At 46.4% G+C, this 7,342-nt stretch overlaps 1 protein-coding gene across 1 annotated transcript in view; it reads right to left on the bottom strand.

The window, feature by feature from the left end:
* TRABD2B (TraB domain containing 2B) overlaps positions 1 to 7,342 on the bottom strand; it is a 245,354-nt gene that overhangs the window by 135,199 nt on the left and 102,813 nt on the right. The gene's annotated exons all lie outside the window — the stretch shown is intronic.

Below are 7,342 nucleotides of genomic sequence, written 5' to 3'. Positions count from 1 at the left end.
CTGAAGTTCTATCAGAGAAGGCTGGATGACCCCTCGCCAGGGATGCCTAGAGGGCCCTGGGCTTCATGGCCTCTAAAATACTTTCCAGCCCTGAGATTTGGAGACGTTGTGAGCACAGAGTAATGACGGGCATAGCTCTGGAGGACATACAATCTAACTGCTTCATTCTACAGATGAACAAACTGAAGTCCACAGAGAGCAAGGACCTTTCAATAGGTCTCAACTGGGGCTTACTCTGAAGGGAAATATTTGTCATCCCTCTCCTATCGCGTGGCTTCCTGTCTACCCACAGCCCCCTGCAAGGTGGCTCTCCTCCTGTAAGAATCTTTGTAATTGTTTTACGAAATGCTTGGAGACCAGGCCATGCAGTAACAATTGGTTAAAGGAAGGAGGAGAGTTGGCCAGAAGGGAAGACTCTGGCGCTGTTAGATTTGGGGCTTGGCCCCAGCGAGCAGAGCTAGGATCCTGGCTTGAGAGCCCAAAGGAACCTGAGAGGCCGTCCAGACCAAAGTCCTCATCTTACAGAAAGAAGACACTGAGATCCAGAGGGATGAAGAGAAAATGGTGACAAAGGGAGAATTCGAACTCGCATTCTCAGGCACGAAAGTCAACCCTCTTCCCACTGCACCGTGCTCTCAAAGCAGCAAAGAGCGGAAGTCACTCAGAGTCAAGCTTAGTATTGGGGTCAGGAAGAGCATTTTTAATCTGTCACAGGTGTCCCTAAGTAGAAGGGGCTACCAGGGAGGGACTGAGCTCCCCATCACTGAAGGTTCATGACAGAATAGGCAAAGATGGAACCCTGCCCACTCTAGAAAGGACACGTCCACAGCGGAGGTCCTGTTGAGCTCTCAGATTTGATTTAGGTCTTGGTGGTTACCCAGTTCCCCCGCTGTCTCCTCTCCCCAGATTCCCTGAAATGGTCCCTTACAAGCTGAATGCACATCTGTCTATGCTGGACACTTCCCCATTATCCCTTAGTCCTAAAGGAGATGGACCATCTTGGTGGCCAATCCATGGCACCAAGAGAGCCTGGACTTTAGAGATAGATGATCTATGCTGGCATTCAGGCCCTGACACTGTCTAATGACAGCTGGGCAGGGCACTTACCTTTCTAAGCGTCAGTTTATGCCTTTGTAAAATGAGGAACATGATCCCAAAGGACTAAGGAAGGTACCTCCCAGTAGAGAGGGGAGGACTAGACGTGTAGAAGGAGACACACATTCTCAGGCACAGCCAAATGAATGGATCTCTATCTGTTTTGCTTGCCTATACTTATTATTATAATGTAGGACTTTTATTTTGGTGGGGGATGGAGGGTTTTCTTTTGGCGGGGGGAGGATGTGAGGAAAGGGCTTTGTAAAGCACAAAGTTCTGTAGAAATGTGATGTACTATTAGTAATTATCCCAATCGCATATGCATTCCTTCTCTGCGCACCAGCATATCTCCCAGGTTAGGCTGTAAGTGCCTTGAGGACCAGATCTATGTTATTTCTCAATTGGGTATTCGGGTCCCCGAGTACAGGGCTTTGCACAGAGTAGGCAAGTAATGAGTGAATGAAAAAGCATCTCTGGGGCTTGACTGTGTGCCAAGCATTGTGCTAATGGCTGGAGGCACAAATACAAAGATGAGACCACCCCTGCATGCCAAGAACCTGGATTTGAATAAGAGGAGATAATATTCTATATATAATATGAATAATAGATTATCATATTAATGAATAATATGAATATTAATGAATAATAATATTAATGAACATCAATAGAATTGAATTCACAGAGAGGCAAAATTCAGTGCAACATCAGGATCCACCTCCCGATCCAGGAATACAAGGATCTAACGTGAGGACATTGGAGACACCCACAAGGGGGGTTATAGAGCCCTGGATCAGGAGCCAGGAAGGGCCGGGTTCAGATCCTGAGTCAGACTTACCAGGTATTGTGACTTTGAGTAAAACGCTTCAATTCCCTCAGGCTCAGGCTATTCATCTCCGAAATGGAGATGATAACATCTGCAGCACCCACCTCCTGGGGGTTGTTAGAAGACTCCCATGAGATAATGTGAAAAGCCATATTAATGTCGGCTCTGATGATTCTCTATACCAGCCCTCTAATTTTACCGATGAGGCACGAAGATCACCCAGGTTGTAAAGAGGCAGGATTCATACCCAGGCACCAGACACAGGGCACTGCCCATTATCTCCTATTATTTAAAAATAGAACAGTCTGATTCCTGGGGTTACGAGCTGCCCGTCACTGGAGGTATCGCAGCAGCTAATAACTACTCATGTTAACAGCAGTTAAAAAGCCCTGATGGGGCAGGCTTTGGAAGGGGCTCCTACCCTGGGTGGCATCTTGGCCCAGGTGCCCTCAAGGGTCTGGGATTCTGATTCCAGGGTGGTAAGAGCAGAAAGGACCCCCAAAGCCTGGCCCCAGATGTCTCTCTCCTTATTCCCAAGGCAGGGATAGGGTATGGTCAGCCCTGGCCGGGGGGGCCTGCCTTGGCTGCTTTCCTCATTCCCGGTGACAGGCTTGAAGAATCTTGTCAGGACCCCCGAAGCCTGGCCCCAGATGTCTCTTCTTATTCCCAAGGCAGTGGCAGGGTCTGATCAGGCCTGGGGGACCTGCCTTGGCTACTTTCCCCACTCTCAGTGACAGGCTTGAGGGATCTTGTCAGGACCCCCAGCCCTGCCCTCCTATTTGAAGCCCAAGCCTCCCTCTCTGGAGTTGGGGACCTCCCCGGTCCTGGAGGCTCAGCCAGGAAGGTGCAAGATTTGGCAGCTGTTACTGAGTTGGAGAGGCTTTACAGGCCAGGCCCATGGAGTTAGCAGAGCTACTGTCTGGGGAGCAGCCAAGCTCAAGGTGGAAGCTCATCCCCAGAGACTGGACCCTGGAGGACACATGGGGAAGGGCCACAAAACTCCGAAGCCCATCTCCTGAAGCTAGTAAAAGTTGCAATCTGCCTTGGTGGAGAGACAACCCACAATGAGGACATCTCAGTCCACGGCCTGAGAAGAAAGAAGCAGAGAAGGCTGAAAATCTTAATGTTGGACTTTATCTCATCTAATCCCTCCAGAACTGAGGCCCAGAGAGGGATGTGTGACTTGCTCAAAATAATTCAACTAATGAGGGTCAGAGACAAGATTTGAACACAGGTCATACAGTGGCAGCTGGAACTAGAACCATGTCCAGACCAGACGATTTCCACAGTGCTTTATAATTCTAAGAAACAGAATCCTAGATGAAGGTCCCAGAAGACCGGGGGATCCAAGGGGGCTTCTAGGCCTGAGTTGGTCCTTGAAAAAGGAGGAGATGAGAAGGGAGGCTTGAAGAATGCCCCCAAATACATTGTCACTGTGCAGGCTGGGCCAGAATCAGAGGAGATAGTAGCCTCCCAATATGGCGACAAAGGAGCTGGCAGGGCTGGTAGGGTTTATGGGGTGCTATTGTCAACAAATGAGCCCCAGGATGGAGAGCAGCAACAGCCTCTTCCCCTCCACCAGTCAGAGAGAATTATACCCCCCAGAATCTGTCATCTCAGTTAAAAATTTAGTGACCAAAATCATGAGAAAAACAACATGGAGGTTTCAATGATTTTGAAAAAGAAGATGGACATACTTAGATGGAATCTCAAAGAGCCCTTATTTCAAGTTTGGCTGTAATGAGGATGAGGATGAGGAGGAGGATGATGGTGATGAGGAGGAGGAGGAGGAAGATGAGGATGATAATGATGGTGGTGGTGGTGGAGGCGATGATGATGATGGTGGTGGTGGTGGAGGTGATGGTGATGATGGTGGTGGTGGAGGTGACAGTGATGGTGATGATGGTGATAGTATTTATATGACACTTTAAGTATTTATGTGCCACTCATATGACAATGATCCTGTAAGGTAGATGCTATATTATCATCTTCATTTTACAGATGAGAAAACCGCAGCTAAGAGAGATTAAGTGAATTCCCCAGGATCACACAGCGAAGTGTTTGAGGCAAGATTTGAACTCACATCTTCCTGACTCCTAGTCCAATGCTCTCTCCATTGTGCTGCCTAGCAATCCAGCTAGCCAAATAACCATCCCCAATTGACTGGCATTGGCTATAACCATTCTCTCATAACATTTGTGAGAAAGTGTGAAGATGTTTGGAACCTGCCCACAACTATATTGTGCCCACAGTAGACATGGACATGGTTTTCTTAATTCATTAGACTGTGAACTCCTTGAGAGCAGGACTATCTTTCTTTTTCTTATTTGTATCCCCAGTACTTAGTACAGTACCTGGCACACAGAAGGCACCTAATAAATGCTTATTGAATTGGTGAGAACCATCAAGTGAGCAAAGATGGAGTTCTCAAGGAATGCCACTTAAAAGAGATATCAAGCGCCATCATGGCTGAAGAGAGTTGAGAACCATTTCAGAGCTACAAAAGCCATCCATTTCTAGTCAGTATACATAGCAGAAACTTGAACATTCTATTACCCAATTAAAGGCAACTTCATATTATATAACGCCAATATCACTAATGTAATAGAAATGTCCAAAAAGGTGGGCGGGCACAGAAGTATGCCAAACAGGATCTGGAAAACAAAGGTATCTCAGGAATTCTAGATTTCTTTAGTTAGAAATGGAAAGAAAAAGTCAAAAGATTTAGGCCATCCCAAGAGTCAAAGCAGGGAATGGAAGGAAACAAACACTCCAACACTCATAAAAAACTTTACAACAGAGACCTGAGAAGCAAAGAAATGGGGGGGGGGTGGCGGGAGAGAACTGCGAAAGAAGGTGCATGTGGGAACTTTCTGGTCATCTAAATGGGGACTAGAAGTCCAATATAATGAAAACGCAAGTTGTATCAAACAAGAAACAGGTTGTGTATGTTAGCATAATGAAAGACAGCAGTGAGGTCAAGCGAGGGGACTGAAACTCGAGATTCTCAGCAAATTTAGAAAGCCGTAGGGCCAGATAAGATCCATTATTATTGGCTCAAACACTTCACAGAGGCACATGGATTCCTAGCAAGCCACTCTCTGGCTTCTTCTTAAATGCAAGCCTCACTCCACCTTTCTTAATAGAGGGCAACACCTATCTGCTACCCAGAGTGAACCCCAGCAGCCTCTCCAAAGATCGATCAATTATGCTTATGTATTTAATGCAAAACAGCAGCAACATGTAGCACTTTTTAAAAAAAATCTATAAACAATGAAAACAACATATTAGTTGAAAAGCAAAATAAAAGTGACAGGAAGTCACAGGGATTTAAAGATTATCAACTTATTATCAATTTGGTAATTACTGGATAAGCCGCCAGAAAGCACAGTAACATCTATACTGCCGTTATTAATTATTGCAGCCTTTGATTCACGAGGTTCTTCTCTCATGGTTTATCTATGAACTTCAAATAAATAAAACAGACCCAAGTATAGCAAGCACACAGGAATACCTGATGTTCACATGGAAAATTGTTCTCTACCTATTATAACATCATAGATTAAGATTTGGAATGACCTTAGGGAATCACCTAGCACAAATTCTTGATTTTAGAGATAAGGAAATGAGGCCAAGACTGACTTGCCCAGGATCACACAGCTAGTCTAAGAAAAGATTTGAACCTAGGTCTTCCTGCCTCCAGACTTAGCATTCTGTCCACTACAGTACAGTGCTTGCCATTAAAGTAATGCCAAGAACGACTGATATGACCTGGCACCCATGCCTTCCTCCTCCCTCTCCGCAAGGGACGTAGTTTGAGCTCATTGTGGTTCCATGTGGCCCTAAATAAATAGCTGCTTTCTTTTCCCTCTTTTTATATTCCCAGCACATAGTAGGTGCTTCATAAATATTGATTGATTGATCATCATTTCTCCTAAACAGAACTGAGTATGGCTTCCAGATCAAAGACTGTATCAAACCAAAACATTTTGAAAATCCTGAGTTACCATGCACGATAACAAGCCAGATTGCTCTGCTAAGACACATTAAACAGCTCCTTCATTTGATGAAAAACTCTCTGCTTGCTGACATATCAAGTCATTTGGACAAGATATGCATAAAATTCTTAACATTATCCAAGAAAAGCTAGAGATTAAAGACTTTGAGCTTGAACCCAGAGGTCAGATTGAATGAGCGGATGAAGATAATACTTATCGATACCGATGTCAACAATAATGCTTGGTCTCCTGCGGGCGCGACCTGTCACCTTCTAAACTAGCAAGGAGAAAGCTGTGCTTGAATAACATGGAGAAACTCTGGGGTCTGGAAATCAAAACTCAGCAGGGAGAAATTAATACCTACCCAGCACCAGTCTTCATGAACATTCTCATACAAAATGGACCCTTTGGGTTTGGAAAGAGTCCTGATGCAATTAACAACAACAACAGCAAACCAAGCCTGCTTTCCTTCCTTCCTTCCTTCCTTCCTTCCTTCCTTCCTTCCTTCCTTCCTTCCTTCCTTCCTTCCTTCCTTCCTTCCTCCCCTGGAATGGTTGATAACAGGTACACACCACTGAAACTGTCAGAAGCAGAATTTGAACCCAGGTCTTCCAGCTAAATCAAGCATTCCATCCATGATGCTGTCCTGCCAAAGGACCAGAAGGGATAAGAAACTACTGGGGGACACAGGTATGATTATTGCTTCTCAGATGCCCCCAGCATTTCTATTTGCTGACTGAGGTCACAAAATCATCAAATGTTAAAGTTAGATGGGGCTTCAGAGGTCATTCCATCCAAATCCCTCCCCTGACAGAGGAGAAGCTAAGGTCCTCGGAAGTTAAATAATTGACTCGCCCAGGGTCACATAGCTAGGAAGTGGCAGTGCTGGGTTTTGAACCCAGGACCTCGGACTCTCTGCTTCCTGTTCTTCACACTGTACTGGCTGCCTCTTCTGGCAGGATACATATGGGTGTGAGTATAGGTGAGGATGTAGTTATGGGGGACACCAGAGCTGGAGATTTCTTCCTGGAAAGGGGGAAGGCCTATTTTCCCCTCTGATGCCGGAGGTTGCCTATCCCAGGTACTGTTCTCACCTTCTAAGCTCCGGCCTCTCTAGCCTCTCTGCCCCAGCAGGCATCTCCACCCCCCACGCAAACAGGCAGCCAGCTGAGGGCAGGTGGCCAGGCAGGGCCTGCTCCGCCAGGTGTTTTGGGCAGGAGGCCATCCGCTGATTCCAGAAGCAGCCCCCTCCCAGCCCCAGCCTGTCTGCCTGCCTTCAGACGCCTCAGACTTCGAGTCACAATCAATTTGCTGCCGCCTGTCTGGCGAGAGGCCACATCTCCACAGACAACAGAGTTCAGCTCCCTCAGGCCCCTGTCTTCAGAGCCGTCTCAGGATGGAAACGGAAACGGGTCATGACTAATGC

This window comes from Trichosurus vulpecula, chromosome 4 (assembly GCF_011100635.1).
Source record: "Trichosurus vulpecula isolate mTriVul1 chromosome 4, mTriVul1.pri, whole genome shotgun sequence".
NCBI classification, from domain to species: domain Eukaryota; kingdom Metazoa; phylum Chordata; class Mammalia; order Diprotodontia; family Phalangeridae; genus Trichosurus; species Trichosurus vulpecula.
This window is presented reverse-complemented; position numbering and strand designations above follow the sequence as displayed.